Raw genomic sequence first — 20,380 nt, forward strand, 5'->3', positions numbered from 1 at the left:
TTTAAAATCTTAAGTTGAAAACTGACTCAAGGTTTATAACTAAAAAGGGCTGATGAAGCCTGTAGTAAGAATTTAAAACTTGGCAAAGTGAAGTTGAATTACCTGCATTTAAAGTGTTCTCATGTTCTGGAAAAATAAACATGAAGCTGAGAATAAGGAGTTTCTTTATTACAGAGCTTGCTGATTAATCTTAGTTATATGAGTAGGAAATGCAGGAGACTTTGCAACATGCTTTACATCTCTACGTGCCCCACTTTTTCCAGTTCCTGCAAAGAAAACAATAACTCTGGTTTATTGGCCAGCCTGTGACAATTATTTACCTAACTACAAAATGTTGACGATTGAAGGCACTTTTCAAATGTTAGCATTACTATGAACTGTCTGTATGAATAGGAGTAGTTTCAGATGTGAGTAGTATGGTGCTGTAAACGACACCACGACATAATTTTGTGTTAGCTCCATATTACAACAGTGAAAGGAAGCCGAGTGAGTTCTGTTGTGATCCATGGCTGTGATCCTCCCTGACCCTCGAGAACTTTTTAAAGTAAAGCATACATATTACTGAGTTTATTTTTGAGGGCTAATGTCAATGCATTCTGGGATATTTGTTCAAGGCTTTGCTTCTTTTTAAGTTTTATTCAAAGACAAAACTAAAACATCTATACTTTGAGCCAGTACTGGATATTTAGTACCCACACTAGTATTTGCATATATATTGTCCGCTCTGCGAAGTAGCTGCCAACTTGAGGTTTAATTGGGCTGGATTACACGGTAGAGAGGTCATCGAATTCCAGTCCTTCCTGTCACAGCTACCCCAACGTATCCCTTTCATTAATCTGTGAATCTGCAAATGCTGCCCTGAAAGAAGAATGCAGTTTTCTGTGCATTATCTTCCTAATTTGTTGAGGTAATTTTTTTTCTTAAGAGGCATGTTCTCCAAAGGAAAAACATTAACAACAAACTCTGGAAGTTTTGTCTTTCTGAGGCAAAATATTATATATAGGTAACACCAGACTCTGCTTGAAGATGTCCATCTTCGTCAGCATTTTTAGAATTATTCAGTCCTATTGCTTATTTATATTAATATTCAATAACCTTCATGACTGGAATTACTTATTTTTCCGTATATCTCTGCCAGTGCCCTTGCACTGATCTGTGACAACCTTATATTTTGAGGTGTGACCTGAACATGACAGCTGTGTGATGGATATGCGATAGGCGTAACAGAAGTTTGGGATGGGACTCCTCAGTCTCTCTTTGTTTCTCCTTAGTGTTGAAATAGGCCATAAATGTGTGATTAAAGACTAGTAGATTAAAGGATGCAGGACTTTACCGTGGCAGAACATAAAGGTGTCATCCATTCTTGTTTGGCACAGTCTCCTTTAGGATTTTCTTGGTATTAGTTCATTGCATTTTTACAATATTCTGTTTGGTGCATACTTATGTTACATTCTTTTGTACTGTCATTGAAACTCGGTATATTCCCTGGAAAACTCTACCATATAAGATCCTGCTGCTACTGCTGAGTCGATGGATCGGTCTACTTTAATTTGGCTAAAATTTAGTCTGTATATGTCTGTGCGCTCTAGTGCAGTCAGAATCAATTATACTGTAAAAGTCAGCAGAACTCCTGAGGGAATAAGGTACTAACTTTTTGAAGGAAAAGACTTGTTTACAGGACACCTGCCTAATTTTCTCCTAGTCAGCTTGGAGGGATGCTGGTAAATCCAGTGGTTCTTCCAGTGCCTGTAATTCAGGCCGTGCTATAGTTAGCTCCTGAAGCCAGGGACAGCTTCCATCCTTACAGGAAATGGTGGTGGTAGGGCCACCAGCTGCTGCCTTTGTGGGGAGAGGGGAGGAAGGGAAATCATCCCTATGGGGAAAAATGTTCCAGCTCTTGTTTTGATGTCAAATTGGAATAGTTTCAAAATTTTTACTGTCTTATGACATGAAGCTTTCAATCTCCTAACCAGCTCTATTAGAGGAATGTATATTTTTTAAAATTGATCTTTAAATATTAGCGTAATAAAACAAGAACTGCTGGGAGACATTAAGCTGCAAGGAATGCATCTTCAGTGTGCTTAGTTTTTGTGTGTTGTGTTGCCATGGACTGAAAACAGACCAACTGTTTTCTTTCATAAGGAGGAAAATAGATATTTATTTTCATAAGAAGATGATACAGTCCCTAATTTATGCCAAGTGACACCAGCCCTGAAGGAAGCAGGCGGTTAATTACGGGGTTGCCTAACAGGGACTTTCAAAAATAACAGTTATAACTTTGGTCAAGTTTTGAAGTTAAGGCATATTTCTGGCAAGCAGCTCGTGTTTTGAGGCGTATATGCAGGATGCAAATAACTTAGAGGAAACAGAGGGGGATAGAAAAGATGAGAAAGAGAGGTGGAAATATATGTCCCAGAGACTCTCAGTGGGAACTGGATTGAAATAAAGGTTATTTAGATGTTATTTGCTCCATGGTAATCTTATAATTGCTGAAAGGGTGGGCTTTTTTTTTTTTAGGAACAGATGTTTACAAGGGAGTTTAAAATTAAGTTAGATTTCTGCTGTATTGGTAGCTTACAGAGTTTTATATCGAACGGCTTTTTTTCTCATTTGTTAAACTCAGCAGGGGAGTGCGAGCTATAAGAACAAAAAAAAAAGATTGCAAAAAATGATGTGTTTGCATATGTATTTTTTTCTGTGTGTGTATATATATATGTGTGTGTGTGTGTATATACACATGGAAAGTTAGCCCTAAGCGTAAATGCACACAATTCTAGATATTCAGATTCCTGCCATCTTCAGTTTAGGCCAAAATCATGAATTCGACAGTAATCCAAAATACAGTGACTGCATTCCCCATCTAGATGGATCTTTGATGAATGAAGATGACGGGAACCTTTAACTCCGTCTTGAAAAGGACTAACTGTATAGTACACGCGTTGCCAGGTCCCATCGAGGATACTGGGACTGCTTCCACCGCATAAAAGCTGTGTCTGTGTTAGCCAGTGGTGTAGTGCAGCAGGAGTGAATCTAGAGCAAAAGCGTACTGCATTGAGATCTGCATTGTACATGTTTCAGAGGGTTTACCTCAGACTAGCTGTGGTGATCCGATGGGCTGAAAGCATATTGGAGAAGCAGTTGAAGAAAGAATATACTTCAGAACTATCTAAATCTGTTTCCATTTACGCTTCTCAGTTCTTTCCATTGGGAGTCCGTTTCTAGCTTGTGTAAGTTGCTCACTTCTATCTAGTTCTCCAACCGTGGGCTAAGACATGTTCTGTTGAGCTTCAGGTCTTCTGAGAGAATCTCTTGTGACAGTGGTGCATCTTCTGTAGGCAGTGCACCTCTAATCCAACATGCTCACTTAAAATCCTGTAGCTGTGCATGGCTGATGGTGATGAAGAGATTTTTGCTAAAGTTACAGTTGGGTAACAGGATTAGGAGTTGGAAAATAACTGCAGTGTGGAAAACAGTACAGTCAGAGTAGGAAGTCAGTTTAAATATAATAATTTTGGTAGCTTAATCAGCAAGAATGCATAAAGGTAGTCTAATACCTTACAAATTCAAAATACACCTTTAGCTTAGTACATGATGTTCCCAGGAAAAGATCGTTACACAAAATGCATTTTCCACAGAATGCATTACTTTATAGGTTGATTTGTAGAAATCAGTGTTATCTGTAAAGTGAGGTAACAGTGGAAGACTCTGGCCTATAGTTTTCATGCTAATTAATTTTGCACTGCTTTTCACGAAATTAAACGTGACAGATCTTTGATTTTTCAGGCTAATAGCTTAAAAAAATTACTACGTTATTCAAATAATTCTCTACTCACTTTATAGAAAATTAGTCTATCTACTAGTTCAAATTCCTATTTAAGATACTCTTTTCAGAAAGAGAAACGTTTTTGGTCTGGCGATTCTGTTGCATCACTTGAAATGATTTTAGTAGCATCAGTAATAATTTTAATATTTTTGATAGGAGACCAACACTTTTGAATTTCTTATGATTTAAGACAAAGGCTGCTGATTTGTACGCCTTTGACAACTGTAATTTAAGTGAAATGTTTGTAAGGTTTTTCTTTTTTTTAAAAGTTACAACAATACATTTGAGAAGATTCATTTGTGACAATGAATTTCAGAGAAGTTCAGTCAAAACCCCCAAACAACTGCCCTTTATTGACAAAAACAAACTTTTCCTGCATGACTGGAAAGTAATCCTCCAATATTTTCAAATCTACAGTCCAGTCAGCACTCTGGCAGAGGCAGGAAAAACACCCAGATTTTGAGCCAGGATATTATATCTTTGATATTATTTTTTTAAAATCCATGTAGCTTTCTACTGGAGGGGGAAAAAAAAATCCCTAACATCCTGCAAGTCGCAATGTCCAATAATAATATTTTGAATAGCAGCTAGAAGAGTTTCTTCTGAGCAATATCTGAGTTTTTGTGTTCGTCCTTCATGCTGATGTCTCTCAGTTTCCATAATATTAAGTATATTTACTGTGTAATATGTAGATATACCAAAAATAAATGCATAGTACTTTACACAGCCATGTGTAAAGACCTTATATAGCTAAAACATACTTCTGATAGTTGATTTCCCTTTAAGAAAAAAATCTTTTCAACATTATAGTTTTTCATTTGCTCTCACATCTCGTGATTCTGGAATAACCTTACCTGTAGAGCAAGTACTATTTCAGTTTTAGAGGGCTAATTTACAGAAATTTTCTGTACCTCTGAGATAGTTTTGCAAAGATGATAGGTCTTGAGAGGAAGGAGTGATAAATTGCAGAAGATAAGATAATCAGGCCTTCGACTTTTTAATAAAATGTTTCATAGTCCCTCCAGATCTCTCATTTGTCAGTTTTCTATATGCTGTTGATCTCGGAGGAAATAAATCATCAGTTTATCACATTGCTTTTTCACATCCACCACTGTATCAGCATGCCTTGAACACTGCAGCAAGCCAGCACAAGAGGAATTCTGGATCAAGAAGCTTAGGATGCAATGTTTTCTCTCGCTAGCCCTTTGATTGATGCCACCAAGGGAAACATAGACATTGTGTTTGCTCCCATCAAGCTCAGTAAATTTAGAATAGGCAACTGCAATTTAACTGATAAGTCTCTGCCACCAAAAGCCTGGCTCTTTTAAAAATAACAGTGGCAAAAAGTATGAGCTCTAAGCTGTGTTATCACACTGTATTTCTTCCAGGATTTTTCAATGTCCATTATGCACTAAAGTAGCAATACATTGATTATTTTCTCTAGAATAGATAGTTAAAATTTGCCTAAAAAAATGAAAACTGAATTTAGTTCTATTTTGAAAGCTATTTATTGCTTTCAGTTCCTACAGCTCATTTCTTAAATTAAGCCGTGTGCTCAAAAATACATTTAGTTACAACTGGAACCCTTGGGGAATAAGAAAACTGAAAGTGAAGGATAAAAACTAACTTAATTGTTGTCTTGGTCAAATGACTCTGTTAACAAACACTGTAAATTTGAGGCACTCATTTGATCTAAATGAAACAAGTTTTTAAATTTAGTTCTAAACTGCTATGCTACCTCAAATACAAAGAACTTTACTGCAGAAGACCTTGTGGACGAGCTATTCTCCGCTGAAGACTGAGCTTTCCCGTTGGAATCATCAAGCCTTTCGTGCAGTTATCTCGTCTGCAATTTAAATGGTAAAAGCAGTAATAATAATAACCATCATTCCCTCTAAGCTTTAAGGCTTTAACAAGTTTGAGGGAGTTTGGGTGCATTTTTATCAGAAGCAGCTATTTATATTTGATATCTCTGTACTATGTGAATCCCTTTAAATGTGCTTAGACTCTTAAGTACAAAGCATTGGAAAACTATCATAGTAAAACCTCTATTTGCTTGCTAGACCTAGAGATAAATAAAGAAAGAATATTATTCCCATTTTCTGGTTGGAAAATAAGCTTCTGGAGAAATTAAATGAGTCTATGTCTGTTATTTTACATACTGTCATAATACAAGTGAAGTCTGTCAGATACAAGAGCTGAATCTACATCTCTTCAAATTCAGCAGGCTTAACGGAGTCTAAATGGGCTCTCTTGTGTCGCTATATCAGCATGTAGTCTTCTGGTTTTGGAGGGTCTTAAGTTAGCTACATTGGAAACGAAAATTAAACTCTATATATAGTTTTGAGTTGAACTTCAGTTTATCAAGCGCTGCAGTAAGTTCTAGTAATATTCTGTGCAAAGTATTTGCTTCATCAGGGAAAAGGTTCAGGGAAATACTGTGGAGATTGTGCTGTTGTAGAGTTAGGCAGTCTAGAGTCATCATTTTGTAGCACGTTGCAACCATTGTCGGCCACTTTCAGTTCAGCAAAACACAGTGCTGTTTATGTTCTAATCAAAAGATTTCCATTACTGCTTTCTGATGTAAAAGAGAGAAAATAAGCAAGAAAGTGCTTTTGCACAATTAAAACTATGGGCATTCGACAAAGCTACTCAAGCATGTGTAGGTTCTCCTAACACGTTTTGAGACACTACAGTTCTATTGCTGAAAAATTAGGATAACTTTAGCATATAAATTTAAAGGTATCTAGAATGTCAAATAAACATAATTCCCATGTGTTTAACTGCTATTACCTTAAGCCATAAAATGTCAACTAAAATCAAAAACTCTTCTGGTGTCATCAAATGTTCTGCATTGAAACAAGGCTCAATCTTGTACCATACAGCAAGTTTTAAACATGAATTCATCTGTTGAAATTAACTCTGAAAAGCTAATGGAAAAAATGGTTATAATCACAAATGCTATATCACAGCATTACAATTGCCAGCCATAAATAATTCAATAGCATTTTAATATGCTTCTGACAGATTCCTAGGAATTCCTTTAGTGCAGTCTGCTGCTAATACTTTACAGTCAAAGCCCTTGGGAATTCAAAACTTGGAGGTAAGAAATCGGTAGATGTGGTGTGGACTCCAAATGCTGCTTTTTATGGATTCAGTGTATTTACACATAAGGGGAGGAAGATGTTCCTCTCACCTGGATATCCAGAATGATCTAGACAGTCAGCAGAGTAAGGCTGAAGATTCCTCAGTTTTGAAGATGGAGGAAATGAACTGTCCTTCCCAAAAGGTTATGCCTATTCATTGACCTTAGGAGTCCAGAATAGGAGCTATGACTGAGTCCTGTTCAGACAGCTATAGTGTGAAAGGAATGCTGCCAAAACTGTGCGTTTGTGGTGGTGATTGCTTTTAGTGATAAGAGCGTGTTAACTGAATGATTTTTTTAGTAAGTGAAAGCTTCCTAACTCTTTACTGCTTGTATCCGGTAATGTAAAGGAAGGAAGTGTCTATAGAACTATAGTGCAATTGTAACTATGAATCATATACAATTCTGCTGCATGTGTGTTTGCTTTTTTTAAGAGTCTACAGACATAACAGAAAAGCCATATAGGTACAAAATTGTAGACTACATAGAAAAGCTGCGTGGAAAGAGCTGTGGTAACACTGCCCTCCAGGATATAGCATAAATTTAAGGATGTGGTTAAATAGTGACCCCTATACATTAAATTTTTTAATGAGTGGAAAACTGTAATGGAAAATGTGGCCTTAATTTGGAAATGTGGATTGTAAAAATTAAAATAACTGTTTCCCCCTCCCCCCCTACACCCTGAAATTGTGTGTTTTGCTGTTGGCATGCATCTGATTATGGTGAAGTTTTGATTGCCTGTTGATACCAGTAAAAACTAGTTTTCATTGTAGGTCCCTGCTATGGACTTGATGCTGAAGTTGGAAAGAACTTTGATGCTGATCTTAGACTATTTTTGCCCTGTTCCGCTCTTAGAAGCAGATGACAGCTTTCTGGATTTGGATATTTTAAATATGGCAAAATGTGCTAACTTACGTATTTATGATAAAAATCTGTTTGACAGAAAATTAACCACTGCCATTCCTTTTTCAATACACCAGTAAATAATCCTATATTGACCTAATACATGGCTAAGTCCAGTTGTCCTAGTTTACAGATATAACCCAGTGCTTAGGCAGATTTTAATCATATGCTGCTACTAGAGGAATTCATTTAAAAAAAAAAAAAATCAGTGTTATCCATTCACTGTTCAATGGCAGATTAAATAAGTTGTTGCATTAAATGTAAGTTACATTAACACCTCAGGTATTACGATATATTTGCAGCTGTGGGTTTGTAGTTGGTAAAACTTTCAGTAATTAGCTCTCAAAGCTAAACCTTGAAGTTCCATTAAGATTGAGGGATATTTATTAATAAAGTAGAAGCCAGTTTGCCATTTTCATTTAAATGGCTAGCATATTCCCAAAGTGGCTAACTACTGGAGATGAGTGGTCATTAAATGTTATCCCTGCAAACCATCTTCTCTTCCTGCTGATTGCAGCCAGGAGGGCTTTTTTTCTATACAATCTGTTTGCATAGTATGGTATGTTGCTGTTAAATAGTTGTGATGATTAGAACAGCTTAAAGGTCAGTTCTTAGAACAAAGTAATTCCTTCTGCCAACCACCTATGGCACCAAATGATTTCCTGGGGTGCATTAGGCAGAGTGTTGCCAGCAGGTCGAGGGAGGTGACCGTCCCCCTCTACTCAGCCCTGGTGAGGCCACATCTGGAGTACTGTGTCCACTTCTGGGCTCCCCAGGACAAGAGAGACATGGCACTCCTGGAGAGAGTCCAGCGGAGGGCTACCAAGATCATTAGAGGGCTGGAGCACCTCTCCTATGAAGAAAGACTGCAAGAGCTGGGCCTGTTCAGCCTGGAGAAGAGAAGACTGAGAGGCGATCTCATCAATGTGTACAAGTATCTGAAGGGGGAGTGTCAAGAGGATGAAGCCAGTCTCTTCTCCGTGGTGCCCAGCAACAGGACAAGAGGCAATGGACAGAAACTGAACCACAGGAAGTTCCATCTGAACCTGAGAAAAAACTTATTGACTGTGAGGGTGACAGAGCACTGGAACAGGTTGCCCAGAGAGGTAGTGGAGTCTCCTTCCCTGGAGATATTCAAAACCCGTCTGGATGTGATGCTGGGCAATATGCTCTAGAGGTCCCTGCTTGAGCAGGGAGGTTGGACTAGATGATCTCCAGAGGTCCCTTCCAACCTAAACGATTCTGTGATTCTGTGATTTATCATAAAGTTAATAAATAAGATATCCAGCAGCAAGGAGTTCAATAATTGCTTTATCAAACATATCCAGAAAATTAATTTGGTAATATTCAAGATTTTGGTATGCATTTCTGTACTTCTGCAGCTCAGTCTATTTTAAACTGAGTGCTTGAACAAAATGTTTAAAGAATCCATAATGCGATCTTGAAGAATGTCAGAGTATTTAATATGCTTCAAATACCATTCACAATTAAATTGTGAAATATGATATAAATGTTAAACCTATAACACATAAGTTCTTTGAACATTAGTTATTAAATTTTTCTGTACAATACAGTGATTTTCATGAGTATTAGAATCTAAAAGCTTCTTGGAGAGTAACTATTGCTAAATGATAGCTGTCATGCACATGATAATTTTCATTTGTCATAACCTTCCTTTTAATTTACAAAAACTTGGCATGTAATTGTCAGTCATGTAAAAACATATGAAGAAAATTCTCCCTTAAGTATTTAAATGTAAATTTTTAAGGACAGAAAATGGGAACATATAATGTAATTTTAGTAAGTGACAAACTGAACTGCAAATTTTTTGTTTAAAGAATAAACATTCTCTAATGTTGGCACATTGATTTAAAAAGTGTCAATTTTTTGATTGTTGATTTGTTTTTAAAAGGACCTAATTTTTAATATGCCTGAGTAGTTACAGTACAGAAAGCTCTTGGCAACTATCTCCCTCAGTACTACAGAGATAAAATGCTACATGCTGAAACTGGATTAAAGGCCAAGGCTGCAGATTTTCTTCCAAGTACAGTAACCCAGGCTGTTGATAGTTCTATTCTGAATCCAGTATTTCGTAATTATAGTTAGCAATAATTAATCTGAAGTTTTTAGCATGTCTGCTGGACTTCAGGAAGATACAGAAATGCAGACATAGTAATGATAAAGAGGAACGTTTTTGTAAGAGGTGTCCTATCTTAGGGTAATAGGGCATTCCTATCCGTTTCCTTTGTATTTTAGCAACTTGGACTGAAATTCGAAAATAAATTAAGGGGAGCCAAAGCATTCATACAAAGCATTCATATTTTTTATCAAGAGATTCATTACCGAGAAAGGGGCTGTTGCCAAATTGTCTTATTTTTCCCAAGGCAAAACTAAGGGGAAGTAATTGCTCCTTTAGCATCCTGTGAGCATCAGCCCTGTAACTGGAAGATCAGTAATGCCAGCATCTTTTTGATACTGTGGTCTAGGCATTGATAATGGCATGTGAATGGTATTGAGATGAGTCAGAAAAGTTGATAATTTTATCTAAGAGAATAACTATCTGATGGCTGGCTGAGGGAAGTGTGTGGTTAAAGATGTGCAAAGTATACAGGAGGAGTATGCTCCTCCTGCTGTATCTGAGTGCATTAGAAAAGCAATAGCATTACTATGAGCAGTCCTCTTCTGTGGTTGTCCCTCTGCAGAACAAATAACTTTGAAATATTTAATATAATTCAAGATTGTTGATATATTGATTTTTAGGTAGTTTTTAGTGGTTATTTTTTAAACTTTTCTGAGAGTGAGGAGATAAAGGAAGAAAATGGTTTAACAGAAGATCATTGCAGGGATCACCCTGTAGGTGACCTGTTTGCCACACCCACTGGTATCTATCATGACTATTTTTAGAAAATATTTCTGAAAAATTGTGTGTACTGTACTCTTAAAACTTCTAAAAAGCAGTCATTTTTGCTTTTACTTGTATGCTATTGATCAACTCTGCAAAAAAAAAATTGGGAGTAAAACTTTTATTCAGTGAATCAACAATTACATGTACTAATAATGCAGGGACTCAACAGGAAGATGAGTAAAGCAAGCCGTCAGTTACGTTTATCAGCAAAGGAAGGAATTAATTCTAGAGCCATTCAATTATTAGATAGTGAAATGATGGAGGAAATCAAGCAATATTTGACACAGGTTTTGCAAGATTTTTTCTTTTTGTATTTTGTAAATAAATGCAGGGTTCTATATATGTCCACACAAATATATATGTATGTATATTCATACTTATATGAATTTTTACAAGAGTTTATTGAATGTTTTGTGGGAAAAAATAATTCCTGGATTGAGCTTTACTCTTCATTGTCAGTGCGGTATGAGTAGTTACTTAATTTGCATGATTTTGTTCCTAAATCAGATAATTGGACCTTTGTTAGTAAGAACCATTAACGTGCCAGTAGCATTTATTTGTTGGCTAATCACTCTTGTAAAAATGTCATTAATCGTTAAGTGTTCATGAGACTGGAAAGTTTAAGTAGGAGGCTGAATAATAATAATAAGCTGTGAGTAACTGACTCCCTACACAACAGTAGAATCAACTGTCTCATTGTTTCAAAATAATGATAATAACTTTTTAAATTGATCAGGATTTTCAGACTAAGACAATGGAATACATTTTTATTGATAAGATCTGGGAAGTTATGAGTTAAAACTATCCCTGACAGAAACTGTTTCAGGTATAGTCTATCCTTGTCCCTACTTCCAGGCAAATATATTCTAAGAGTAAGCATCCAATCTGCAAATCTATATTGCAGTAAATTAATAGTTGTATTACAAATGTGCTTCAGCTACCTGTATTTGCCATGAATGTTATTGGGAACCTATCTCAGAGGAGGTACCTCATTAGCACTCCATTAATATGAGCCATTCTGGGACCTAGTTCATCGTATGCTGCTTGTCTGTGTTTCCTAACCCCTTTGGTGTAAAGGTGCTGTCTCCCGTCCCTTCCCCATCTATCCTCTGTATTTAAAAGCAATATTTTAGATCTCTCATTCTGAAATATGTAGCACCATGGGATGTGCGTCATTCTTGTACCACAGTGGATTTGCATGAAAAGAGACTGAACAGAATACCCGTGTCAGAAGAGTGTGGAAATTTGAACCAAAAAAATTGTGCTGCTTAAGAAGCAGAAATGGGTTCTGGAAGAGAGTTTGCTCATGATGGACAATGTTGCGGAGGAAATGGAGATGCCTGCTGTAGGTTGTCTGTAGGTAGACCAAGGCTTCCAGTAAGAACAGTTAGCAGAGTATGAGTGCGCACGCAGTCAGGCAGATGCTTGTGGCAGTAACTAGCTGCAGTGCTGCATGTTTAACCCCAGGTACGCCTTTATGGAACTGTACAGCGTGCACCTCCCCCCTACCAGAGCCTGATGAGGATTGCCAGAGCTGGTGCAAAATGGGTTATCAGTGAAACCTGGAATCCCTACTAGACTGTGGCTTGGGGCTCAGGTTTCAGTGTTAAGGCAGAGGAGACCTGTGATTAAATAATGGTTCAGAGGGTTAGGATAATTTGTTAAATGCAAAGATTGTGCTGTCAAGCAAAAGCATGCTGTAAAAGAATGGGTCTTGGGAGTGGTGTTGGAGGCCACTGATAATTATACACCTATAGTAAATTTTCTTTTTCCAACATAAAAAGATCATTTAGATATGTATTTGCAAAAAGATTCATTGTCATTTTTCAGTGTGGTCAACTGTGGAATTGTATGTTACAGAAGGATGCTCAATTGAAAAAAAAAAAATACCCAAGGATAGTAAACAGAGCTAGAATGTTCCTTATTGGTTGCTAGTGTTAAACGTTAATGATATGGCTTTTCCTCTAAAATTTGCTGAATTTGTTTTATCATTTTTACTTTTCTGGTTTCCAATTGCCTGAATTTCAAGTTTTTCTATTATCACAGAATCACAGAATGGCTGAGGTTGGAAGGGACCTCTGGAGATTATCTAGTCCAGCCCCTCTGCTTAGCTAAAGCATGTTGCCCAAGGCCCTGTCCAGGCAGCTTTTGAAGATCACAGAATCACCGAATGGTTGAGGTTGGAAGGGACCTCTGGAGAGTCCAACCCCGCTGCTCAAGCAGGTCCTCTAGAGCCTATTTCCCAGGATCACGTCCAGGTGGGTTATGAATATCTCCAGGGAAGGAGACTCCACTACCTCTCTGGGCAACCTGTGCCAGGAAAGTTTTTCCTGCTGTTCACATGGAACTTCCTGTGTTTCAGTTTGTGCCCGCTGCCTCTTGTCCTGTCACTGGGCACCACGGAGAAGAGTCTGGCCCCATCCTCTTCACGCCCTCCCTTCAGATACTTATACGCTTTGATCAGGTTACCCACTCGGTGTTCTCTTCTCCAGGCTGAACAGGCCCAGCTCTCCCAGCCTTTCCTCAGAGGAGAGATGCTCCAGTCCCCTCTTCATCTTAGTAGGCCTTCCCTGGACTCACTCCAGGAACTCCATGTCTCTCTTGTACCGGGGAGCCCCAAAGTGGACACGCTACCCCAGATGCAGCCTCCTCAGGGCTGAGTAGAGGGGGAGGATGCCCTGCCTCGACCTGCTGACAGTGTTCTTGCTCATGCAGCCCGGGATCCCGTTGGCCACCGGGGTGCATTGATGGCTCATGGTCAACTTGTCCAGCAGGACGCCCAGGGCCTTCTCTGCAGAGCTGCTGTCCAGCAGGTCAGTCCCCAGCCTGTCCTGGGGCATGGGGTTATTCCTCCCCAGGAGCGGGACCCTGCACTTGCCTGTGTTGAGCTTCAGGAGGTTCCTCTCTGCCCAACTCTCCAGCCTGTCCAGGTCCCTCTGAATGGCAGCACAGCCCTCTGGGGTGTCAGCTACTCCCCTAGTTTAGTATCACCAGCAAACTTGCTGAGTGTGCACTCTGTGCCTTCCTCCAGGTCATCAATGAATATGTTGAACAAGACTGAATGCCAGTACTGACGCCTCCGGCAGACTGCTAGCTACAGGCCTCCAACTAGACTCTGCGCCACTGACCACAACCCTCTGAGCTCGGCCGTCCAGCCAGTTTTCAGTGCACCTCACAGTCTGCTCATCAGACCCACGCTTCCTGAGCGTGCCTGTGAGGATGTGATGGGAGGCAGTGTCCAAAGCCTTGCTCAAGTCCAGGTAGACAACATCCACTGCTCTGCCCTCCTCTCCCCAGCCAGTCACCCCGTCGTAGACGGCTGTCAGGCTGGTTAAGCATGCTTTCCCCTTGGTGGAGCCATGCTGCCCACTCCTGATCACCTTCTTGTCCCCCACGTGCTTAGAGATGGTGTCCAGGCTGAGCTGTTGCATCACCTTTCCAGGGCTGGAGGTGAGGCTGACAGGCCTGTAGTTTTTAGTGCTTCACAAGCCAACTTGAATTTGTACAGCTTCACAGGGAATATAGGGAGAGCGTAGAATACCGCCCGCCTTCTAATGCAGGTATTAATAAAAAGCCCACTGTGCAAAAAAGGGAATGCGATAGCCAAGCAAGGAAAAGATAGAGAAAAAGAAAGGTGATCAAAAATAAAAGCAGGAAGAGAGAAACAGATCTTTAAATTCCTTTTAAAAGAGAAAAGGGAGAGAAAATGTAGGAGGGGGAGAAAACAGAGACATGTGGATTAAGAAAGGGCAATTAAAAGAAAAGTGCCTGCTAGGGGCTCTTTAAATAAAGGTGGTGTAATATTTTTAAAAAGAAAAATAGTAAAGCTTGCTAATATAATATTTTATGTGGCTGAGTGTGATCTGCGATTGTGTTCAGCAGTGCCTGGCTTGAGAAATTTTCTATCGAAGGACAAGAATGTAGAAGTAAAAGGTTCTCAAATATTTACTTCAATTTGGAAAAATGTGTCTTTAGGCATCAATTACATGTGAACTGAAGATCTTTTTGCATTTTTAGTTGATATATTTCTTGGTTGTTCTAAGCTGGAAAAGCTTTCTATACTAAAATGTATTTCCAAATATAAATAAATAAATAAATAAATAAATAAGTGTGTGTGTGTGTGTGTGTGTGTGTGTGTGTGTGTGTGTTGCTCTGGAAATCTTTTTTTTTAAAAAAACCCTTGTAAATAATTTCCCCTAGGGCTAGTTAGTAAACCACCAAAGCTATGCTAGTCAGTATTCTTTGGCTCCAGACAAATTACTCTATGTATACAATATATCTGTTTTTTGCTCCTGAGAACTAATTAGATTGTGTCCTTTCTCAGGCTAAATTCTCTCCTATCTTACATCTGAATGACTATGTAAGAGAAGAGAGAAGTCAAATGAAGAATGCCAATATCAGTTAAGGTGGCAGCCAGGACAACATGGAGCTGAGCGTCTTAGCCACTTGCTATTTATGACAAAAAATATTTTGTGTGTATATATATATAGAAATATGTATATATGTTTAAAAAGGAAGAATGCAGAAATGAGAAACAACAAGGTAATGCATGCTAGACCTTCACTTACTATAGTTCTAGATGATCAGCTTCTTTGTCACTGTAAAGAACATGAAGAAAACTTAATGTCTTATAGCTTAAAACAAAATATTAAAATGTTCAGGAAAATCACATGGAAGTGATTATGTCCTTAATTTTTGTAACATCAGTGACTTTTCCCATTAGGCATCCCTTAGGTTTGAGTTAGCAGTCATAATTTAAAAGGAAAGTAAGCACACCCTTTACAATTAGAGACTTGCAGCAACTTGACCCAGATACCCAATATTTTCCTTTATTTCCAGTGTAGTGGGTTGCTGTCATTTCTATTATAAGGAGAATTATGGAAAATTTATATTTTAGTTACTACATTGTAATTGTTTTTTATAAAAAATGTATTTATTTCCTGAATAGTCCAGTTGCAATTTATTGCATGTTTTTGCTCAGCTTTAATGTGGCATTCTGAGACAAGTGATTTATTTTGGCTTTTTGGATAAATAAACTTTTATTCTGTGCATTAGTGTTGACAGATTGGAATTATTTACACGGTATTTAGTAATAATGCCTGCAGAATGGGTGTTAAGGTATACTTTCTCCAGCTGCTTCCTCCAGAAACCCTTGTTTCTTATCTGTCTCTGTTACTCATCAGTTTTCATCTGAGATTTTTATTTGGCAAAATAATTAGCCATGAAAAGTCTGGAGACCACAGCAGGGAAGCAGATTATCGCCTAGAGAGTTTTTTGTGGGATAGCAAGGTTAGGCCCTTGGGGTTTTTCACGAAGCAATTGCATCACCGCTCCTCTGAAGCATCTTCTTCCTTTTTGTTTGCTGCTTGGGTCTATCTTCTCAGTTTTCTTGTCTGTTGGATAGAGTTGGAGCGTGCATATCATTTATGAAAGTGATTGGTTTTCCAGAAAGACACTGTAGTGGCTTGTTTAGTTAAACAGGAGGTAAGTGCTTCACATGAAAAGCATATATAGTGCAGTAACAAAATATACTTTTAAAGACAGAGATGCATCTTCCTTTCTCTCACAGCTCAAAATTAGGACTGCTTATTAATTTTTGTTTTCTTTGACCTGAAATACTTTTTCTTGTGTTTTCTTTGTTAGAAATCCTTTTGTTACTGTGCTACTATAGCGTCACTTCTTGAAGATATTGCAACTTGGTCTTCAGGGAGAAGCTTGACCCCTTTAATTAATGAAGATTACACAGAAATTAGAGTACAGCTGTGATTAGCTGAATGTCATGGGGGTCACTGAATGATTTCAGATGGTTGAGAGACTCTTCCGTATACTTAATAGACATCATGACCCCGTTTTAGTTAAAACGGAAGTTTGAGTAACAGAGCGAAGGGCACAGCTTTCCAGTCTATTTATGTGAAGCATTGTGAAATGCAAAGGTGTGTCCCCTGGAATGGACAGATGTTATCTTACAGAAACAGTTAATCCTTTTATTTAGCAGTGAAGGTACCATCTAGTATGTATTCGAAAATTCTTTTCATCTATTTTACAGCTCTAGCATTCCACCAATATACATAGTGTTTGGAGTAATTAAACATACGATTCTAATGAAAATCAGATCTTTGGAAAACATAACCAAATTTCATTTTCTTAATTAAATTTAAATGTAAAGTTTTTCCAGAAGCAGAGAATTATCAACACCAGTCAGTGCCATATAGCTGATTCCTTAATAAGTGATCATTGCCAAATAATTAATCATTGACAGGATATGTAGTTGAATCTGTTCTGTTAATAAATGAATAATAATTTTCTGAGAGGGAAAATCTAGGAATACCTATCACTTCCAAAATCATGCAAGGTTCTGACAAACGATGTGTCTATGTTAGAAATAAACTGAAAAAGGTCAGGAGAACTGTTAACTCTTGAAGAAAATATTTCCTCCTAAAAATAGGAATATTTCCTATTTTTAATGTTACAAATGTAATATTTTGTTTTATAAATAATACTTCATGCTTAACTGCTTTAAAGCAATTTATATTTTTTTTACAGGAGTAAAATTCAAGCTAAGGTGAGATTTCAGGGCTTGTATTGTGTTCTAAAATACATTTTCATGATGTTCATAGGCGTTAAGGCTATTGAAGGAAAAATTTCAACCAAAGATTTGGACTTAGTCTCTTAAGTGGCATATAACCAGCAGGCAGCTTTCTGAAGGCTCTTTTGACTCTGTGAGCAAGCGGTTGTCATAACTAGCTAAGGCCTCTGAAGGGAACCAGGAGGTTGCCCAAGGAACATTTTGAGGATGATGATTTCTAATCCGGCAGCTGTGAGAGAGCAGGATGCTCTATGAGTGCAAAATCGAAGAGTGAAAAACATGCTGCTGTTTGTGTATAAGACAAGAAAATATTTGAACTTAATTGGACCTAGGTAGAGGTCTCAGGGCTAAACTAGAACGACTTTTGTAGAGAGCACGTAAGGCAAGCAATATGTGATTACTATAACCCTTAAATTTTCAAGGAAGCTTGGAGGACCTTTGGGGAGCAGACCCTTGCAAGGTCAGCAGTGGCCAGGTACGGGATGGGACCCTGAGGGCACCATCAGCCCTTGCTGGCCCTGGGGCCTGCCCCCACCCCTGCCCATTGGCCTAGCCCGGGACCCCAGCCTAGCCCAGGCCTGTTAGTTCCTGCCCTAGCCACATCGTAGGTGGGCCTCTCTGCAGCTTCATCAGAGCCCTGGCCTAGCCTGGATCTTGTTGATCCAGACCTGATCTGTGGGCAGGCTTCCTGGCCGGACCCCAGCCCTGCCTTGTTGCTGTGGCCCTGCCTGGAAATCACAGACTGTCTGACACTGATCTGATCCTGACTTGACTTTACAGCTTGACCTCAGACCTGCCTCATCACTGCTGACTTATGTGATGATCTGGACTTGGAGCAGCCCCCACCTGCCAGACCTGCCCTGCTCCCTTGCTGGGGGTGGTGGGATGGCCCTGACTGGCAAGACCTCTAGTGGCGCAGGGATGCCAATAGCTGCTGGCTCCCCATCCCTTACAGGGGTCCTTGCTGCGCTCTAAAAGTAACTATATCAGTAGTTACTGTAGTGATAAAACCGTATAAGGCTATGATCAACTAGGTAATGGTACAAGAAACACTAGACTTAGATACAGATGTAGCAAAACTGAGAACAAATGGAAAAAGCACTTAGGGCAGATTGTTTATCTGAGAGGAGACTGGCTGGAGAAATGGTGGTGCAAGGATGGAAATAAGGAGGGCCTTGTAGTGGGGAAAAAAGGTAGAATTGGGGTATAAAATCAGTGAGTCAGCCATCTAGATTGCCAGTGAGGCCTACTTTCAAAAGACTTGATCTGGGAAGGTAGAGCAAAGACTGCTTGACTTCCACTGTAAGTGGAAGAGTGATAGATTTGTAACTCAATACTTGTGTGTAATTCATAGGTTTTAAGAGTAATAATTAGCTTTGTATATGTGTCTAATAGTGTGTGCAATGATATAATTGTGATTTTAAAAGTGTTGTGTTTAATAGTTGATTAGGTTATTGATTGTTTAATCAATTAGTTTTTGTAGTAATTTGTTGCTTCTGGTAAAGTACATCACAGTCTACTGAATCAGATATGGGTCAAACCTGTGGTCTGGAGCGGAAGAATCAGACATGGTAACAGGGTAACAGTCTCAGACCACTGTTGAAGGGAAAATTTTTTCTGTTACTGATGGCTGCGTGTTACAGTGTAGGACAAAGAACATCATGAAGTATCAGGTTTTCTACTCTTCTCCACTTCCAATTTGTAACTGAATGCTCCAGGAGGAATGGAAAGGTGGCATTTTCCTCCTTAACTTTATGTCGAGTCCCTTGTCACGATCATCTCAAAGAGAGGGTTCAAAAGTGGCTCTTGACATTGTATCCTCCAAATACTGAGCAAGTACAATTTTATACTAAAACTCTTTGTTAGGTAAGAGACATATTTTGACCTTCCAAGATATTTTACCTTTCTTGGAGATTTTTTTTGTATTTTGTCCCCTGTGACCTCCAGGAGCATTTTGCACTGAGTTTTCTAGCTCCTCTGAGGCACTGTGCTTTCATAGTTTGCTCTGTGCATCCATGTCTTCCATCTCTGTATGCATCAAGCAGTTTGCATAGTCTTTTTTTTTTTTTACATGCCCTGCATGTATTTATGTTTAGCTGTTATTTAGTGATGCAGTAATTGCAGTGAGTATCAAATTATCCATCAGAAATATCTCACTGTAAATTTATTGCTTAAAGGTACATACCTTCAAGGGAGACAATTATGAACACTTAGTTTGAGTGAAACTTACTGATTTCAATTTTGCCATGACCTTTTCAAATGATTTTTCAGTAGATAAATAGATAGTTGGGTTTTTTTCACAGTAATGTTTATGGAAAGTGACAGTCTCATTAGTGTTTATTCAGATGTACTCTGGTCCTAATTGACTCTACATCTTAGGGATTGTGAAGTTTGATTTTTAAGTGACTGTTAGTGGCTGTGGTTGTTGAATAGTCAAAGGAATAGATGAAAACAAGTATTTTTATAATAATTAAGCATCTGGGCTGCTGAGGGTTTGAAAATTTTTCATCATCAATTTGAGCATATAAAAGTCATAAGCTTTGGGTTGTGATGGTGGGGCCTTTTTTTTTACCATTTTAGAAACTACATCAGATAGAGAAATAAATTGTAATTTTGCTTCCCTTTTATTCCCTTTATAATGCAATTTTATAACTAACTTTTTTTTTGTAACTTGTTCATACTAATAGTGTTTTTGAATTTTTGAAGATTTTGATTAAGCCTGCTATAAATTCTTAACCATGAAGTAAGAGCAAGACATATTAGAAAGAGAAATAGTAAAATGGTGTTTGAAAACACAGTCTAGACATCATCTTCCACCGTTTTTTAATGATTATTCAATATTGTTTTTGTTGCTACAGCTTATACAATATGTAAAAAATGAGAGAACATTAACGTGAAGTTTGCAAGCTTAGCAATACTGCTGTTTTATGTGGTCTCTAATAGCTTCCGGAATGTAGAAGTCATTGAAAGTCATTTTTGAGTTCACAGTCTGTGATTTCCAGGTATATCTACTTAATG

This window comes from Struthio camelus, chromosome 1 (genome assembly GCF_040807025.1).
Source record: "Struthio camelus isolate bStrCam1 chromosome 1, bStrCam1.hap1, whole genome shotgun sequence".
In the NCBI taxonomy this organism is placed as follows: domain Eukaryota; kingdom Metazoa; phylum Chordata; class Aves; order Struthioniformes; family Struthionidae; genus Struthio; species Struthio camelus.